Source organism: Vanessa tameamea, chromosome 19 (genome assembly GCF_037043105.1).
Source record: "Vanessa tameamea isolate UH-Manoa-2023 chromosome 19, ilVanTame1 primary haplotype, whole genome shotgun sequence".
NCBI lineage: Eukaryota > Metazoa > Arthropoda > Insecta > Lepidoptera > Nymphalidae > Vanessa > Vanessa tameamea.
The window spans coordinates 9,183,411-9,203,692 of record NC_087327.1 but is presented as its reverse complement, the minus strand read 5'-3'; the positions used below and the strand labels follow the sequence as shown (position 1 = coordinate 9,203,692).

The following is a 20,282-nucleotide window of genomic DNA, read 5'->3' as shown; positions in this document are numbered from 1 at the left end:
AGATAGTTACGTTTCCATGATCACGTCAGCGAGTTAAGATTAGAAAAAACCATTATATCCATGGTTTGTATTAAGCTATCAAACTTACATGCACCTCGATGTATAAATAATATTAGCCGCCATTTTGTTAAAGCTCGTTACAGCTCGACGCACGTCACTGGCCCTCGTAATTATGATGTTAGGAGCGCAGCGTGTGTGCTGTGGCTAACATCGCGCGAATAAAACATCTTTGTGTGCGTATCGGATGCATATAATAAAGTGGACTTTGTGAGTGTGTCGGCTTTTTTGATTTCGAGCGTTTGTCTAACAGTAATTACTATATACCTTGCACCCGTAGGCAGCGTATCCGCCTCCTTCCATCTGTTGCGTTGTTTTTTATCGGATATCTTAATCATAAAGTTGGATAGACGCGTTCGGCGCGAAGCCAGAAATTGTTTTCGGTCTGTTTAATGGTTAATCACGATTGTTATCGCTTTTCGATTATGCGCAGCGTGTAGATACAAAGTATATATCGGTCGGGAACTCGTTGGGCACGTGCATATAATGTTTGCGTTGATATTGAATTAGTTTGTAATTTTGCTAGCAATACTTGGTTTAGAATCAGTTTATCAATGAGAAGTGATCACAATATTTTAGCTTTTCAGAGATAAACAGATAAAGTTAAATGTATACGACGATTTGAATTCAACAAAAATAAAATAACAAAGGAACGGCGCGCCAGTATCTTATACCAAACAAAACAAGCTAATGATCCTACAGATCATGAAAACCACAAAAGTTAACGACTTAATTCATGTTCCTTTGTAAATCCAATTCTTGAAGATTAGAAAGAGAGAAACGGGCATTAAAATTCTTTATAACATTTTCTTAAAGGTCATAAGTAACATTACGTTTAGTCACTATTAGTAGCTAGAGATAACTGTCAATGTACGTGCATAAATGTGATCTATTTATGCCTTTTTAGAAATCGATTCTAGCAAATTATAACAAATGAACACAAATAAATTTACTTTTCGAATTCAAATCGAAGTAATCTTCATAGCAGATCGTGAGACCCAAAGATTACAAGGATCAAAACAACACTAAAATTTTGGAGTGCTAAATAACGATGTGTTCCATTTTCAAACGTGATTATTTAATCAGATCTTAGTTCTTTATTCTTCATAAAAAAAAAACAAATCCTTTGATGTCATGTTCATAGTAGTAGTAGAAAATATATTAAGAAACGTTTAAATATTGTTCGTGTTATCTATAAAATTATAATATATACCATGAAATTCATATTTGCCAGAATAACAGCGTAGTCGCTGCCGGCAATAATGTACAATTGAGTTAGTTTTTTGAAAATTTTACTTATAATTTTTCAGAATTTCGATCTCTAACCAATTGTGATCAACAAAATTTCTTCCAATACTAAAAACGGGTGTATTTTGAGAATATCTTGCCTACGTTACTAACTAATAAAATTCTTGGTAGTACCATAAAGTGCCATTTGATAACATCAATGATATTTCAATTGTCAAATTTGATTAGTAAGGTGAACATATTTATATTAATAGTAATAGCACATACGAGCTAATAGCAAAATCTGTTTCTGTTAAATGAGACATTTTCTGATGATGCAATCTCGAAAGTAGAAAATAAAACTATTGTAAAACAAAATAAAAGACTTACCAGATATACGCCAGATAAGGAGCGAAGTTGAAGACTCTGTTACAAGTGAAGTAACAGAGTAAAGTAAATGCACAGTAACGAAGGCAAACAATGAAATTGTTAAGCAACAAAAGATAAATACAAAGGGCATTTAGTTGGACGATTCCTAAGAAGAGCTCCCCACGACGTCACGACTTCTTCAATTCGAAAGTGTAGCTCCCTCACTTTTGATTTTAAGGTTGGAATTATTTGAATAGAGTATAATCATGGATACAAGAATACAAAATATTATGTATTTAGTTGTTATTATAAAATTAAGCTATTTTCGCATAAATTGACAAGTTTTAAAGTGTCTGGAAGGTCAATTATTCATGCAAATTACTTTATAGGCGATGTCTAGACATTGATTTAATTAAGGGAATTGCCCAAAAGCCTGTCATTGACCAGATTTATAGTCATACTCAGTTGCTCGTTGGTAACACATAACACTTAAAAAACTGATAACCATTATACTAGATCCAAACAAACCGACCGAATCGAAACAAAACTTTAGTTGAATTTAAAATTTACAAGACGGTTTAACATTTTACGTAAAAGTACGACCGACCGTCGATCAGCTATTTGAATTAATTTTTTTTTCTGCGTGATTGTCATTGTCGTTTAGTAGCACGAGATGTCACGACGAAACCCGAACTACAATGTCGTATTTTATTTACCCTCTTTTTCATATTGTAGTTTTTTGTATTTGTTGGTTTATGGAGAATGTAAAGATATTGACGTCTCCATTGCGATTTGTCACGCTTTGCCGATGGGATGACGCTGCGATTTTCTTGAAGACGATAAATTTATGTTCACAAAGGAAATGCAACCATTTGTAAACATCATAAGGTCTATTTTTAATTACGTTAATAATATTGTCGTGAAGTTAAATATAGGCAGCATAGACCCCGTGTAGAGCTAGTGATGACTTAATTTCGGTCATTTGCTATGGATATTGGTTTACATATCAGGCTTGCGTTTGTGAACCTTTTATAATGGCACTCGCTGTAAAATTATTGTAGGCACTTGTTGCTTTTTTAACTCTGATGTTCATTAAAATGATATACGTTACTTCGCTATCTTGCAAAAAATACTTCAATTTTATCCGTCACTCATATTAAAGAGACCTCTTTCGCAGTAATGACTTTTTGAGTATGCGATCGCAATTTTAATAAGCGATATTAAAATAATATTTTTAGTAACATAAACTTACCGCAAATATATTTACCATATTAAACGATATATTGCTTGGAATATATATATTTTGAGTTGACTTCTGTAAAATGTATGAAATGGGTTATTGTTTAAATAATCAACGTAAATAAATAATTGTAATCTTTATCATGCTCAGCCAACCACAATCCACTGCTAGACTTCTCCCAAAGAGCGTGAAAGCTGGCGGTTTTCTGCGTTCAGCATCCAGTCAGGTCCCGTTACCTTCCCCAGATCCACTCTAGAACTCGTCTGCTCAAACGGCTATTGGTTCTTAGACATATGTGACCAGCCCTCAGCCATTTCAGACTGCTAATCATGAAAGCTATTTAGGTAACTCTGGTTCTTCTGTAGATAAGCTCATTTCATCGTTCAGAGTACGCTCCTTAGCAAGCTGAACTGCCTTAAATTTGGATGTGGAAATGTGGACTAAATCTGCAGTTGTCTACGTCGTACGGCGTAAGTCATATAAAATCTCGACAAATTCGACCTATATATAAATCTCCTTATAGTAGTGCTTACAGTTACAAATTTTACAAAAAATATTAATAAAACAGAAAAAATATTGTTTACAAGATTGTATAGATTATTTATTATTCGTTGACTTGGAGCTAGTATGGTATTATTGTTAGTAGGTTGGAATTGCTATTCGTTGATTTTTATTCATAATCAATTCATTTAATTTTATATCATTGTTACATAATTATGATTGCAGGTAAAGGGCCCTTTGCCGTTTCTTCTCGGCAGAATCTTCCGTTCTGAACCGGTGGTTGCTTTATATTTAATTTAATTTCGTAAAATAACGATTCAGTTTTTAAATAAATCGTATTTAAGTTTGTTTTTAATGTTAAATTAAAAATGTTTACAAGCCATCAACTGATAACATTTTATTTATTAAATTCAAATGAATATTTATATTATTCAACGCATTTGTTTTGACGACAGTACCAACGGCACAATAAATACAGGGAACAAGCCAAGAAACAACTGAAACATATCCTCAGGAGATATCCACAACAACGTGTAAAGGAACCCAATGTATCCCATGGAGATATAGGTTTGTTCTCTGCTCGACGATATACTTATGTTTGCGAATTTTGAATGTTTAAATATATTCTGCTACATTCCCTTTTGGTAATAATTAAGATGACCAAGTTGTTAAACACGTTAATCTTGTGCACCACTGAATTTTCATGTGCTTAATCTGTTATCAGATGGCCCAGTGGTTAGAACGCGTGTATCTTAACCGATGATTTCGGGTTCAAACCCAGGCAAGCACTACTGAATTTTCATGTGCTTAATTTGTATTTATAATTCATCTCGTGCTCGGCGGTGATGGAAAACATCGTGAGGAAACCTGCATGTGTCTAATTTCAACGAAATTCTGCCACATGTGTATTCCACCAACCCGCATTGGAGCAGCGTTATGGAATAAGCTCCAAACCTTCTCCTCAAAGCTACTTATTCACATACTATAAATATTTATTATACGTAACTAAAATGTCGAGTAGGGACTATACCTCAACAAGACTATACTGTAAGATTACATCGAGTTTACGCACATAAATTACAAAGCATTGTGTTACGTTGTTTTGCAACTGTTGTATTGTTAATTCTATGATGCATATTGATTATAGCCAATAGACAAAGTGGGTATAGCCTATGGGAACATTACTTATAATTTAGATTGTTATTGGAAATTGCAATTTAGATAAGCAATAAAGGAACTGATTGAATGGATACTAGAACTATTGGTGGGGGTTGGAAAATTAATCTGTTCTATCATACACCTGAAAGGTTTATTTGTTTGATGTCATTTGGTTTGGTGGTAGGGCTTTGTGGTACTAACTATTCATCAGATATTCTACCACCAAAACAGAAATACTTAGATAGTTGTATTTCGGTGTGAAGGGTGAGTGAGCCACTGTAACCACAGGTACAAGGTACAATATTTTAGTTCTCAAGGTTGGTGGTACATTGGTGATCGTTATAAGCAGTGACCACTTACCATCAGATGACCAATTTTTCAGTCCGCCTACCAATAAGACATAAAAATAAATAAATATGCGACGTTTAACATTGCAAATTTATAAAATGGCTTATGTCAAAATAATTCTATAGGCAGATGTTACCATTTACTATCAGGCGGGGCATGGACATGTCTTCATAATATACATAAAATAAGTATCTTTACGTCTGTAATTAAAAGTATATTTGTGACAAGGTTCCAAAATTTTATATTTAATGTAAAATATACGAAACTATATATAATTATTATTATTAAAAGCGTACACGTCAGCAAACAGTTCATCTACAAATCTACATTCGAATTTCGGTTGAACAAATATTATCGCGTTCCGTCATTAATTTGCATACAATTTCAGCTAAAAACATGTACTTTGCCGTAATTATAAAATCACTTGCAACAATTTGTATGGCTTAATAAACATGGCTTGTTCAGAAATTACGTGGCTCGGTTTTATTTGTTATGCGATATATTGTTTAAAACTGTTTCACCTTCGTACTTCAATTATTCAGAGATTATAACATTCATTTTATGATCAACTTCGATAATATATTTACGATAACCAAATATTAATACGTCTGCTTGTACATTTCGATCGTTAAATTTTAAATGTGCAAACGTAACGATATTAATTATTGTTGTTTAATTTAAATAATAAATAAATAAATATTGGACAACATCACATACATTACTCTGATCCCAATGTAAGTAGCTAAAGCACTTGTGTTATGGAAAATCAGAAGTAACGACGGTACCACAAACACCCAGACCCAAGACAACATTGGAAACTAATTAACTTTTTTTTTTATCTTACGTTAAAAAACTATAAATTAAAAAAAAAAACAGCTGTCATACATCTTTTTGAAATTGGAATTTAATTATTACATACGACCTTTTCAATGACAGTAGCAAATTCCCTTTAAGGTCGGATTAATATACAAACCAGCGCTATGATATACAATCATAATATATAATATACTGTTATATAATGTGCAAATTATTGATGACGCCTATTGCACGTGCAATAATCCGTTATTATGACAATTTACATTCTAAACGTTGCTTTAGAGCTTCAATTTGTAATAATATACTCAACTATGTTTCAACGTTTCTGAACCATAGAGAATATCACGTATAACTTCTTCAGCGAGTCTATGAATTTAATAGTACACTATTCTTGTAGTATTTTATATGTTAACTGTATGTTAAAACGTTTGTATTTTTTAAATGTCGAATGTAACAAATTGGATGATCTTAATTTAAATAGAAGTTTACTTTATGGTTGGGCTTTGTGCAAGCCCGCCTGGGTAGCTATCATCCACTCATCAGATATTCTACCGCCAAACAGCAGTGATCAGTATTGTTGTGTTCCGGTTTGAAGGGTGAGTCAACCAGTGTCACTACAGGCATAAGGGACATAGCATTTTACTTCCCAATGTTGGTAGCGCATTGGCGAAGTAAGAAATGCTTAATATTTTTTACAGTACCCTTTTGAGCACTTACCGTCAGATCAAATTAGCTCGTCCGCCAACCTATATCATAAAAAAAGGTTAATTTTTTTTAACACCTACTTTTTAAAAGTACATACAATTTTACTTTGAGTTTATATTAATAATAAAATTCTTGTTACAAAATGTATTCATACAAGCGCGCCTTTTCAAACTGTTCCTTTGTTATCAAAATTATCATAATATTATTTAGTTTACGACGCATAACATATGCGCCATTACATAGTGCCATGATAATAAATAACAATCAACTCTATGGTGTGACTTAATTTAATTAACACGAAGCAATATTATTAACATAACTGACACGCTGCCACGCACTTAGAATCCAATGTCGATATTATAATCACATACGCCATCTTGTTAATCACTGAACATAATAAGCGTCAGCAAAACAATTACATAATTATTTTTATTTCAAGCATAATTATGATCATGTGCATTATAAATAGAGGCAGTCAAAGTGAAATTGATGAGATTGTGTACATTTGACGTCGGAAGGTGTATATGTGTAAAAAATCGTCTTAATAAAAAATTACGATAAAAAATTGAATATGAAATTGATTGGATGGATCGGATTTGATGAAACTGAAAATAGGCATAACTATTTTGTTACGATAAGCCTCGAGAATACTAAAACTTAGAGTAACCAACTATGGCGGGGTTATTTGCTTGGGCAAGATTTGAATACCATAATTCCTTTTTTTATTCAGAGTTTTGATAGAGAATTTCTCGGTCTTTCTGCTATACCCCGCCCCTCTCCATTTTAAGTAAGCGATCCTTGATAAGATATCTTCGAACAACAACTTGAACAGCAATATATTAATTAATAGAAGCTCCTAAAGGACTCTGAATATATTTAACGAATAGGCTACTTTAAAAATCTTTCTGAACTGCAGACATCGTTAAAGTCATTATAATATAATTGAAAAGAATAACGTAACACAGCAAAACTACTACGCTCGCGTACCAAATACCTTAACTGGGTCACAGTCTGAATGTACTTATAATTTATGTTACTAAAATATTAATCTTGTTCTATATATATAAATATAATTTCAAATCTATATATTCTATAGAGCATTTTGAGAAATATATTGTAAAGTCTTATTAAAAACAAAGGTAGTTCAGGGAACCATGGTATGGATTTTTGGAACTAATTTTAAACTTAACCTAAAGTCATAAAGTAGCATTTTATTAAGCAATAGTTCATATTACAGATGTACTAATAACAAAGATAAAAGATGAAAGGAATAGAAAAGATACTGTTTTTTTTTCTAGTATAGTAGTGGCCAAATGGCTCACCTAATGGTAAGTAAATTAAATATTATTACTACTTTGACCAAAACATGCTACTAAGGACGAATGAAATAAAATTTAGTAAAAAATAAAAATAAAATTTATAATAAATTTATGATAATATCTTTTACATATTTTTTTTTTTTAATAAATGCCAAATTATGTCAAATCAAAGGCTAAATATTTTCGATAACATAGTATGTATTTGCGTTTAAGTTATTATTCGTGATATTCTTAGATTGTATCTGATTATTCATAGATCATCGCATTAACTATTTAGATACCAACTTCACTTAGATACATAGAATAGAACCAATAAAGCAGTTACTAATACACCTTGCTCAGAATTTGCATCTCAAACGATTTCCCGCAGGATCGGTGTAGCAAATGCACAGAGAAATCCGAGGACGTAAACCACTTTCAGTGCTAATAGAAGCTTCGTTTAAAATTGTATAGTTATTGAATATTTTGATTGATATTTAGATTTTGCTAATACTTGGTAATAAATAATGATATACATATGTATTTTGTGCATATCATGCCTGCTAATAACAAGTTATATTTTTTTTTATGGTATCGGTGGGCGGACGAGCAAATGGGCCACCTGATGGTAAGTGGTCACCACCGCCCATAGACAATGGCGTTCTAAGAAATAACCATTCCTTACATCACCAATGCGCCACCAACCTTGGGAACCAAGATGTTACGTTCCTTATGCCTGTAGTTACAATGGCTCACTCACCCTTCAAACCGGAACACAACAATACTGAGTACTCCTGTTTGGCGGTAGAATATCTGATGAGTGGGTGGTACCTACGCAGACGGGCTTGCACAAAGTTCTCTTCCTTTCTCTTACCAAGATTCTTTCACTGAACGTTGTCTGTGAGAAAGTTAAGCGATTTTTTGCATACTATTTTTTTATGTTATGCACCAAACATAAATGAGAAAAAAGGATAAAAAATAATTCCATCGTAAAGATGATGTGTTATATTTTAATTTACACGAATCGAGTGAATTATATAGAGTAGTATACTAAATATATCGCAATAAATACAATAGAATTCTAATTATAATTCAGTACTCGGGCTTCGTGATAGTTACACGCTAGTCATTTTCGATATTCAACTATAATCTGTTATTGGAATTTTATTCCAGTATCAGAATTGAGATGCATTATTGTTATAATATATATTGTATATATTGTTGTTGTTTTTCGTGTCAAATGAACGAAATTGCAGCAGTTCTCTTAATTATCTGTAAGTCACATTATGGTATAACGTCAAAATTATCAAGCCTTCGATTAAATTATTGGTCGATTTACTAGAATTCAAATCAAATTAAAACCCGCAACGATCCGAATCCGTTCTTAGAACACCGTAGTGTAATTTAGGCTGATTTTAAGACTTTCAAAGAATAAATTTAGAATAACAACGTTGAACGAATTAAATTTTCACGTTGGTATATTTTTTTATTTTTATTATCAAAAAAAACAACTCACTTAAATTATTATCTTTCCATAAAGAGTGACTTACGATTGTTAATTGCGTTGAAAACGTTTTTTAATGAAAACTCTGCTATATTTGACCTAGAAAACCTTGACACTGACATAGCATTATCAGCCTGTAAATTTCCCACTGCTGGGCTAAAGGCCTCCTCTCCCTTTGAGAAGGTTTTTTGGAGCATATTCCACCACGCTGCTCTAATGCGGGTTGGCGGAATACACATGTGGCAGAATTTCGTTGAAATTAGACACATGCAGGTTTCCTCACGATGTTTTCCTTCACCGCCGAGCACGAGGTGAATTATAAACACAAATTAAGCACATGAAAGTTCAGTGGTGCCTGCTTGGGTTTGAACCCGAAATCATCGATTAAGATCGATTAACCACTGTGCCATCTCGGCTCTTTACACATAAATCCCTATGAACTTACACCTCATAAATTATAATCGATATTATAAGATCATATTAATTACACAATCGATTCGTTTTAATTTTAAACGATTCAGTGACGATTATGAACATAATTTATCACGACACGATAAGAATATGTTTTGACAACACCGGATTGTGTTACAGAGATAACGTTGCTGAGTTAACGTTACAAGTGACTTACTAAGTAAACTCATTAATATATTGTTACCAAACAAGACTTGTATGGTATATGAATGAGGGCATCTATATATTATATTAGTACTCCTATGTATTGTAAGTACGTAATGGTATTTGTTTGTTTCGCTTTAACATCTCAACTACTCAAGCGAGCAACATTTTGCCTATATGTTGGTAATGAGTTTCGGAAAAGACCGAATATCTAACAGCTATTGAATACCCATAACGTCGCGTCATATGGGGCAGAAACCGCAGGCGAAAGTACAGTATTAAAAAAAAAATGTTTTCGTTTTTTTAATAAATTTAAATCATATTATGCTGGAAAATATTTATATATTATGGTAAAGAGTTTGTATTCGTTAATTTAAATATAGGATTAGAAGATCAAGCGTCAATGTCGCTTCGAGATATATTGAATTATAACAATAATGATAATGCTTGATATTTTAGTTAGTGAGCTAAAGCTGAAAACTTCTCTGAAACATTCTAAATATAATGGTACAAATTTCATGTCAAAATTTTCAGCGGTGAGGCGCCTTTAACAAACAGCATTTCTTTGTAGCTATATATGGATGAAATATGAATCATTGTATATAAACAGTTCAAATTTCTTGACAGTTTTCATCAGTAGAATCTACGTTCTAAAACTGTTGCAGTTTTACAATAATCCTGTAGATTAGACCAACTTTTAATAATACGAGATTGATGAGCATCTATTATAACTCTCATATGACATAAAATATACCTAATTTGCTGTATTAAAATTAAATGAGATCCAAATACTTTGATCATTTATATATCTAGACAAACTGTCATTGCTGAGAACGCGTCAAAAAAATGATGGGCTATGTTTCCTATTAAGTACACGCACACCAAGCTAATAAAGTTGGCTAATTTGTTTTAGTTCTTTTGTAGTGCGACACTCAATCTTGATACAGAAATTATCAAAGTCCAAATATTAGTTATTCAAGTAGACTTTTACAAGCACATTTAAATTGACATCCGATTGATCATTCAACTAGTATAGCTTATATTTTAGGTCCCTTGTGTTCTAATTACACTGGCACACTTCAATACAAAATAAGGAGTTTTACTATTTAGCATCAGAATAAATGATGAAAGCGTTCTAACTCAGAGAGGCTTAAATTCTGACCATTTTTGGGATTAATGTTTCTATGAAACATCATTACTGTTTTATAGACTATAAAATGTTATGTTACATACGAGTGGACTTGTTTATTCTAAATTAAACATTCATAATTAAGCAGATTTCTGTTAAATTAATTTAAGATTTAATTGACGTGTACATTATTTTTAAATAAAATTAAAAAATACCGGTGTTTTTTTCTCTTTTGTAAAATAATTATAATTAAAATCACCAACTGACCGTTAACTCTTCAAACGAATGCTTTCACAGAAAAACAATGTTCATTAAAACCTTTTTGAATCGGCCCTATTAACAATTACGCGCCGGAAACCTGGCTGGTTGGAAAGGCGATAATAATCTATGCTTTTTAATTATACCAATAGGCCCCGCCCGGTGTTGTAATTCATATGAAAACGTCCAATCATATTAACGTTCGCTGATATGGAGTGTCATTCCAGCACGGAGAATATTAATCACTCCGTCGTTATGGTTTTAAAATTAGAATCCAACGGTCACTGTTTCTTTTTTTTTTGAACATTAAAATTTTCAAATATGATTCGATTTGACGTCCAATTGAACCGGTTTGAAGTGATTACTATTTTTTGGATCGATGTTTCGCTATAATTGAAATCGATATATGTCGAATTTTCATTCAGAGTCAGCAATGTGTGAGATTACGAGAATACTCGAATTATATAATATTTGTGTTTTCATTTAATGTATGGAATGACTCTAACATTTAATCAACAAGTTTTAAACAACACCGGTTTTCCCGGGTTCGATTCCCGGCCGAGTCGATCTAGAACAAGTTCATTGGTATTTTGGGTACCGTCGTTACTTTTGATTTTCCATAACACATGTGCTTTAGCTACTTACGTACATTGGTATCCGAGTAATGTATGTCATGTTGTCCAATATTTACGCTGGAACATAATATCTATTCAGGACACAATTAATTAAATTAATAAGTTAAAATAATCGTTATTATAAGTGTAATTTAAAAATTTCAGCGCTTTTTAAGAGTTGCAGTTAATTCATAATGTTTGATCTATAATTAACTTCAAAACTCTCTTCAAAATTATAGATCAATAATTATTTTATTGCCATAGAAATGTATCCACGTACCATTGGCTGAACAGATTTGCGATAGTCGACTTTTATATATTCAATTAGAAAACATTTACAGATATATTAAATATATCTTAATGCATCCATAAATATGATTTTACGCTTTAAATTATCTATACGATAGTTCTGTTTGCTTGATCGCTTTTATCTCAAAAACTACAAGAACAATTAAAAAATATACCTTTTTTAAATAGCCACCTTATCGGGGACTGTGTAGGTTAAACTTCACGCTACGATCCTAAGAAGCGGAACAATGACTATAACATAACCAATTTAGAAAACGATTACTACGAGTATATTACGAGTTATACTTGGTTATGTGTATAAAATTGCATATATTTATCATAAATGTGAAGGTGACTCTGTCTATTTGTTACTCATTTACGACCTTGACTTGAACCCTATCCGTTACCCTACCGAGGCCTTACTTTTTATCCCTAACACCTGACGAATAAACCCCAAAATGCGATCTAAGCCGCAATAATTGCTCTTTGTCAAATAATTTTCAATAATATAATAAAAAAATTATCGAAATTTTCAATAATGATCTTCGAATTTCAATCCACTATGCGAAAACTAGTGATCCAAAGACGTAAAACCGCAGAACACAACTAGTCTATATATAAAACGTAATTTACAGCTGTTGAGGCGGATGCCTTCACACAAATTACAATTCAAAATAACATATTCTCTTACCGACACGACTGGCTATCGGGAGATACGAAATTAACTATAATTGCTTAATTCAGAGACCATGTTTGCTCAGACCGTAAGGCTGTACGAGAGGGATGGCAATATAAATATTATAAAAGACGATAGAGAGGGAACGTCTTAAGAAATTGGTTGATGCGTCTGTCTTCCAGGTATAAGAAGTAACGTGTGAAGGGATTAAAATTGGAGTCATTATAGAGTCAGGTTTGGATAGTAATGATGTTCTTGTAGAAAAAATGTCGTTTCTTAAGACAGGCACTATAAGTTTGGGAGGATAGTCATCTGGTGGGAAATTACATATGGGACTAAATCACTTCTAGTTATTGAGCACTTACATAGAATACCTTACAAATAAATATTCCAGGGCTGATCTAAGGTCTCCTATAACTTTTAGTGAAGGTCTTTGAGAGTATGTCGCTATGCTGATCGGATATTTTTTGCTAGATACACATGTGGCAAAATTTCTCTCGACACATGCACGTTTTCTCATGATATTTTCTGTGTATATATTGGAGTAGCATGGAAAGATAACCTTCGAGCTGATAGATACCAGAAGAAGGTTGTATATCAGTAAGACATTTACAGGCTCAAAGAATCCTTCAAAGGTAATTAAAATATAATTTAAAAAATCGACTATTTTTTATGATTACATGATGATTTTTGAAATTTTATAGTACCAAAAATTTAATAGAAAAAATACGCACATAATAACGACATTTGTCTTGAGTACTTTGTGGTATCATTAATGATGCTGGAAACTTTTGCTTTACAAGATAAGTTTTAATATGAAACTGTGAAATACAAACACAATCATAATGATGATTAAAATTAACAGCAATCATTTTTTTATAGATTACAAAAAAAATTAACTCGATCTAAATCTTTTTACCTATAGTTCTTTTGTAACTGGTTCTAACTAAACATAACATTACATTAACAGCCTGTAAATTTCCCACTGCTGGGCTAAAATCTCCTCCCCTTGCAGGAGAAGGTTTGGGAAGTATTCCACCACGCTGCTTCAATCCGTAAATTCAGCGTTCTAACCACTGAGCCATCTCGGCTCTCGGGTGTCCAGCTTTCCTCGATAAGACCTAAAATGCGTCTTGAGATGAAATCGTTAATGACTTTAGACCAAAACCTGTCTAACTAAGCGACTGGGCTGAATTTGATGATTTTTACGTCCGGTAGAAGGTACCGCGATCGAGTTCCGAGATTTTATTTCTTTTGCTAGATAAGATGAACAGCTCGTCATGTATATACATATATATATATTGCTTGTTTAATCTGTCAGTTCACTTATTTTTTTTCTTTACAGATACTGTCCAGACCCGTATGCAGACATTAAAGCGGTGAGTTATGAAATTAGATTTACAAATCTACGTATATTGAGCATTAAATTCCTCGCCACGTCTGCCTTCATAAATGTTTCTACTATACTTATAATTCGAATTATAAACGTTTATTGTTATCTATCGACCATTTTTTGTTTTTTTCTTTTTTAATACGTTTCGGTCAAAATTGTTGATACCTCACCTGCTTTTTGGTTTTAATGGACTTCCATATATGATTTCTCTCTTTCTACCATTACTTATGTGACATTAGAAAGAAGGAGAAAAAGTATTATTTAACAGAATATCACCTAAACAACATTTCTAGTTAAAGCTGATAGTGGTTACCTATACGTTAACAAGAACTTAGTTAAGTATTTACATAATTGGGAGCTAAGATATCATGTCTGTTGTACCTGAGGTTGCACTGGGTTACTCACTTCAAACTGTAACACAATATTAAGTATTCTTTAAGGTAAAATATTTGGGTGGTATACCTAGACTGCCAAATCCGTTGTAATAATTTCCGTGGTTGATGGTGGGTGATAGAAGTTCAACCATTGACTGTAACTACTTATTGCCATCTGCGCTAATCCAGACAGGTTGTTCGTATAAAATATATTATAAAATGACTTATTGAAAAATATATTCACAATTTTATGATGAAATAAAGAAGTAAAAATCGTAAAACACGACTTAATGTACTTCACTTGAGCGTGACTCCATAAATTTTTAAAGTTATTGGTGATATATCTGAACAATTTATTGTGAAAATATTGATAGTTAAAATGACATAAACAGTCGCGAAAATAAACTGTTAATATCAGTATATTTTTTAGTTTTAAAACATTCCTTATTTTGTAGTTTATGTCACGCAGAACAACTCATCCGATTTTTATGGAACTTTTCTGTTATATTTTCATAACGGACATCGTTTGAAACACACGATAATTTACCGAAGATCGCGGGCTGACAGACAGACCAGTATCATTTGATCTTATGCTTAATTCGGATTTATAATTAATTTCGTTCTTAGCAGTGATACAAGATATCATGATATCCACTAATTTTGGATGAAAATATGCCAAGCAAGTGTTTTTTGGATGATGAATGTAAGTGGATATGCAAGTCGGATGGTAAGTGGTCACCACAGCCACGTAGACATTGATGCTGTTAGAAATATTAACCTTTCCTTCCAACATTGGGAACTAAGATGTTTTGTTACTTGTGTCTCTATTTACAGTGGTTGACTCACGCTTCGAATCGAAACACATCTATATTGCTTTGGCTGTTGATTATCTGATGAGTTGATGATATCTACCCAAACGGGCGTCCACGAAGATCTCATTTTCCTAAAATTCATTTTCAAGAGAAAATGAGATTCTAAGAATATACTTTACTATAATTATATATATTATATCATCATAATAAAGTATTTAAATTGAATTTATATTAAATTCTATGCAATTATACGTAAGAATCGAAGTCACATTACAATTATTTTCTACGGACGGTTGAATGAGCGGAAGACGAACGAAACTAGGTTATATTTCTTAATCAATGAGGTGTCTTTGCTTCATAATTTATTTTCATCTGATTCTATGAACAAAGCCTACATTGACATTGCATTTACGAGTAAATTAAAATGACTAAACATTAAATATACTTCTGATTTATTAATTTATTTATATCAATAACTGTTTACATTTTATTGATAAAATAATAATCTGACTATAATTAAATATGTGATTTTTGGATGAATCCTTGTTACTCAATCACACTAGAACGGATGAACGGATCGGAATGCAATTTGACACAGAGGTATATTATAGTCTGATAGTCTGGGATAGAATATAGATGTTTTTTTTATAAATAACATCTTCTGAATTCTAGAATACAATTAAAGTTAAAAAAACATGACATTTTTATATAAAAAAAAAATCAATAAATCGTATTATGTTTTTCATATATATATATTAATATTGTAAATCAATAAGTTTGTTTTTCTGTATATCTGTTGCTTTTTCACGATCAAACTGAAACGAATTTGACGATATTTTGGTATGAAGCAAGCTTGAACTCTAAGGGATAAAGGCTAATTTTATATGCTTAATACAATACGACCAACCCCTAAAACACGATCTACTGATATTATAAATGTGAAAGCAAATGTATCTGTCTGTTACCACAGAACCGAGTTTTGGTATTAAGCAAGCTTGAACCCCAAGCAAGGACATAAGTTACTGTATTATACCTAAATTCTGATCAACCCCTAATACGCAAGCAAAGCCACGGTTGACACCTAATTCAAATTAAAATAGAGCACTATTTATTTAATATAATAACAATTATAGAATAAATATTATTATGATAATATTGAATCTATTATGATATTTTTATAAAATTTTATTTTATTTTTTTATTTCAATAAATAAAAATGGATTTATTGATTTTTTTTAAGTCTAACAACAATATTATGTTAGTAGAAAGAAACGGCGACATCATTGTATAGACACGAGGATAGGAACTAATAAAACAATTTCTTGGTAGTAAGGCTACTTGGTAGGGGTGGTAGGGTTTACTTCATGGTTGGGCTTTGTGCAAGCCCGTCTGGGTAGGTACCACTCACTCATCAGATATTTTTCCGCCAAACAGCAATACTCAGTGGTAGAAAAGTGTAACTACTGAGTTTCTTGGCGGTTTTTCTCGGTAGAATCTTCTCTCCGAACCGGTGGTAGCTTTACATTTAAAACAACACTGTAACACGATGCTTCAAAAGTGCTTTAATTGCTTAAAAAAATAAAAATAAATAAAATAAAATAAAGTTTTAAAACGTTAAACGATTCACTAATAATAAGAAGAACACAATTATATTGTTAAATATATATCGTATTTAAAAAATAGAGCAATGTCCTGTTTTAAGGAATAACTAATTTTCCTATTTACCCCCAATTAAGCTTAAAACTTATACTAGGAAACATTGCTAGACGGCACGTAATACCATCGCGCCATTGACGCTTCAAAGCAATTGCGATCATACATAAATAATACCCCGTTGATATTGAGCGACCGCAGTAATGATTACGTTTCATGTAATTTATATGACACCATATCTCTAAAATATGCTGTATCTGGCATGAACATGTCAGAATTATTTAATTGTATATTTTACGGAGCATACGTTGTATTAAACCACAATATTCCAGTGGTATTAAGTGAAATACGAAAGAAGTCGTATTTCTAAATGCGAAAATGGCTCGGTCTGTACCTGTTCGCTTCACGGCCAAACTACTGCACCGAATTTGATAAAATTTAGTACGTAGTATGTAATTAGTTTAAGTCCCAAATAGGGCATAGGCTTATTTTTACCTATATTTTGAGGACCAACTCCTAAAACTCGAGCGGGGACGACAACAATAAAAATATATTAATTATCAAAGAATATTAAATTAACACTTTTAGTGAAACATAATGGGGTAAGGTGTTAATATTATAATCCATATTAATATTACGAACCCGTGGACTAGTACTAAAGATACCGCTCTTAGAGATTCTTATACATAACTCCGTTATATTACAATGTAACTACATAATAACTAATTAATGTTGTAGTTTAACTTTTTACGTTCAAAACGTTGTTACGGCCAATAAATATAAGAAATTCAGAGTCATCGCGAAACACGTTAATGACTGTTGTAAACAAGGAAGAGTGATGAACGTCGGACCATCAATCTGGAGAAACATTCATTCAATTATAGCCTTTATTATCAACGTAATAAGAACTCGAGTGGAAAGATGAAAGAACGTTTGTTCAACGCAAACAAAGTTTCTTCTTTCTCCGATGTACAATCAAAGTTGTACAGCATATTTCTCCGAGTATTTCGGGGCAAAAGGAAATTGCTAGCCTCAGGCAACGACCATTATATTCTTTTATATTAACGTAATCTTGCTCGCTTAGATTTTTTAAATCGAGCCGCTCCTTATTGTGCTTGCATAGACAGCGTTGCAAGATTTTTTTTTAAGTGGCAATCCTATTATGACGCCCGCTGAAAATCCGTTCGAAAATATTACGTCAGAAAAAATTGACGCTCTTAAAAAAACGTAGCATTGAAAATAAAACAGGTTATAAAATGAAATTTAATCAGACATCTCGAATAAATCAACGCAATTAAGGTTAAACTTTTTGCATCGCATCCACAGATAATTTAAATCCCTCATAAATCCGACTGACGCTTGTCAACGCGAAATCTCTTTCCTCGAAAACAGTTCTAAATTCAAGTTTGTATATGGAACGTTTATTAACTGCCAGTCCGACATGTTAAAACAGATGTTCCGTCTTCGCTTGACGGATGGGTCAGGCGAGGTCGGCCGCCATCTTGCGAGATTCCCGCCAATCGGTGCGTCCCCGGGGTGCCTGTCAACGGGCAGGCGAAACAATTACCAGGATCGTGACTTTATGAAACAGAGTAACTTGTAATTAGAGATGGTTTTTAAAGCTTCCGTGTAATGTTATACTCACTAGCTTGTTCGAAATTAAAAAAAAAACAACAATCGTTGAAATTTTGGTTTCTACTTTCAGTTAATTTGAAAACAAACGATTCGATTTTTAAAAAAACATTTCTATACAAATAAATTAAATAAATTTGTATTTAATTGTTTTGAAATAATTAAATAAAATAGGTTTATTTAAAGAAACGATACATTCTTATTAAGTTATTAATAAAATAATATTACGGTGTTCATTTAACTAGCGGTTTATTAACTCGCAACCTCCAATCAAAATGCACCTGTGCGGAGCGGCCCCACTCATTTTAATGAAGACATTTCGGTTCCTTCGCAGGTGTCCGTGATTCTCGATCCCAAATCGACGTCTCATTATGTTGTTTATTTCATTATGATCTTTGTTTTCTTCATCCGTTTTTTGTCCGCGAATAACTTTATTGTCTCCACCACAATTTATTATGGTACCATACATTATAAATCGTGTCAGCCCACTTTAACATATGTACGTAATTAAATTGTTAAGTTTTTTAAAACGTTTACGACCATCAAGGGGAAGACTGAGATATATGACCGGTGTAAAGGTTTACGTGCACACGAAAAATGCATTTAATTTAGTCTAAACAATAGTTATAAATGAGGCGGGACGTGGTTCTCTTTTTATGTAAAAACGAAATCAACCACGCACGTAACAGAGTCGCGTCGAGCCCAAAAGTTGTCTTTTTTTCATGCGGCAACTTTTTGAACAGCGATTGCATCGACAATTTGAGCAACATCGTTTTGCGTTTCGAATCTCGATTACGAATACTCATTGACGTTTCGAACATGCCTTACGGGTCTTTCGGAAATAAGAATGTCTTTGAATAATATAATACAACTCTCGAAATTTAACTTTAATACAATGGAGATTACGTTGCTATTCGCTTATCCCTTTTGTTCTACACATGACGTGCTAGAAATAGACGATGAAAAATCCTTAAAGATAAAACAAGAGATTCAACGAAGCCTACCAATCACGCCAATGTAATACGATCCCTATTTTTATCGTCTTAGAGTCGATATCCCGTGAATATTTATCCTCTTAGAGGCTTTAAATAAAAGTTATTGAATGATCTCTGATTAGATGATTATCGAAGGAGTTTCTTTGGATCGTGGCTCAGTACATTTTATATGGTAATTGAAATGTAACATAGGCGAGGCGTTCATTATCGGGGTTTTATGTTGATCGCTATTGGTAACACGAGTGACGAGGATTCATTTAACATCGTATATCGGAATTAGGTATTCGAATAATTATCGATAACTCGGTATCGATTACAACGATTTTAATGAGCGAATACGATACTGAAGTTCATCTTAAATAACTTATACAGCGTGTATAAAAACCTGCATCTTTATAGCTACAGGGCGTAAAAAAATCACAAAGGAGCAGCAGATGCAACCGATGTCTGAACAATTAATTTTATATAAAAATAACGTCTCTATCCAGAGGAAACCATTTCTCTGAAGATTTGACGTATTATAAATTTCCGTGAATGTTTTTTTTTTATCGTTTCGGTCGCCATATGCTGGTGCGATGTTTTATTCAACCGCCAGGTTTGTTTGTGCACTAGTTTTTATG

At 32.5% G+C, this 20,282-nt stretch overlaps 1 protein-coding gene across 1 annotated transcript in view; it reads left to right on the top strand.

Moving 5' to 3' along the window:
• Nucleotides 1-20,282, top strand: part of LOC113399430 (uncharacterized) — a 174,056-nt gene that overhangs the window by 69,838 nt on the left and 83,936 nt on the right. Inside the window, exon 3 of the mRNA XM_026638570.2 lies at nt 14,149-14,182. The gene's annotated coding sequence lies outside the window, so the exon portion shown is untranslated. The remainder of the gene's footprint in view (nt 1-14,148; nt 14,183-20,282) is intronic.